This window comes from Myotis davidii, unplaced genomic scaffold (assembly GCF_000327345.1).
Source record: "Myotis davidii unplaced genomic scaffold, ASM32734v1 scaffold698, whole genome shotgun sequence".
Lineage (NCBI taxonomy): Eukaryota > Metazoa > Chordata > Mammalia > Chiroptera > Vespertilionidae > Myotis > Myotis davidii.
Window position 1 is genome coordinate 589,083 of NW_006290032.1, and position 1,318 is coordinate 590,400.

Here is a 1,318-nt window from a genome sequence, read left to right on the forward strand (position 1 = left end):
ATTACCTGCCACCCACCCTCACCCTCACCCTCACCCCCTCATCCTGACCCTGACCCTGACCCCCTGCCTAAGCATGAACCTAGGGCTCGCTGAGCCCTTCAGCTGTCTTTCCCTCCAGTTGGTTGCCGGTTCCCACTGAGTTCCCAGGCAGAACCTCTGTGAACTGTAACTCAGCCCCATGGTTGCAGGCGCTCCCTGGGCTGAGGGGGTGCAGCGGGGAGGGGCGGGGGGCGTGCAGCGCTGCTGGTCTGCTCTCCTGAGGCCGCAGAGCTGGCAGGCGCTTACAGACCTGCTGGGAGGGCCCTGGCCGCTGTCTGGGACCCAGTGTGCGCCTGAAGGCGCTGGGGCCCTGCTCCTGCTTCCTGGGCCTCCCCAGGCGTCTGGGTGGAAGGAGCAACACTCGGGGGTCCGGCTGCTCCTCGTGGGGGTCAGGGAGGGAGCCCAGCGTGTCCAGGCTGCCACTCAGGACGGAGTTGTCACTTCACCCAAACACTGAGTCTGCTGAAGGCGTTTGTGTAGAGCGAGACCGTGAACAGTGGAAAAGAACTCCTGGTCATTTTGGGGACAGACTTGAAGGCTCCAAGGCTAGATTCAGGGGGTGAGGTCGCCCAGAACTGCACTCTGGCGCTGTCCCCCAGGGGGAGGGGCCTGGGTGCATATTCAGAAAGAAGCACGTAAGCAACGAAGAGGAAGGCAGGGGCCACCGGGGACCTTCTGTGATTGGCCAGTGGGATAAAGAGCGATTGAGCACGGGGCAGCGAGTGACCCAGAGAGGGCGGTCAGGTAAGTGTGGCCCCGCTCCCCAGGGGACAGACCAAGGGGATGGGTGGCGGGGGGGGGGGAGTTCAGGAGGGGACGTGAGGGGCTGTCACTACACAGAGAAGCTAAGAAAACTACAGAGAACAAAACGTGGGTAGTTGTGCAATGTTTCTTCAAAACATCCATGGAAATCCTCACCGTAAAAGTGGCATTTCCGCGCCAGCCATGGCGGGAGGGGGTTTAGGTAGCAGCAGAGCCCCTGAGGGCCGCCCACCTGGACGGGGCTGGAGCCATGACGGGACCTGCCTCGCGAACCCGACAGGGAGGCTCCCGCTGTCACCTGGCTTGTCCAGGTCACGTGACAAGCCCGTGACCAGGGGCCTCTCGCCCACGCCGTCACGCTTTCTCGTTCCATGACATCACGCCTGCCTGCTGCAGCTTTTACAGTGTCCTCCTCCTTGTTTAGAAATCAGGGCCAGGCTTCCACTCGGAAAACATGAGAAACGTCGCCCTCTCCAAGCAGGTTCTTAGCGAGGCCAGCGCCTGACTCAGTGCCTCA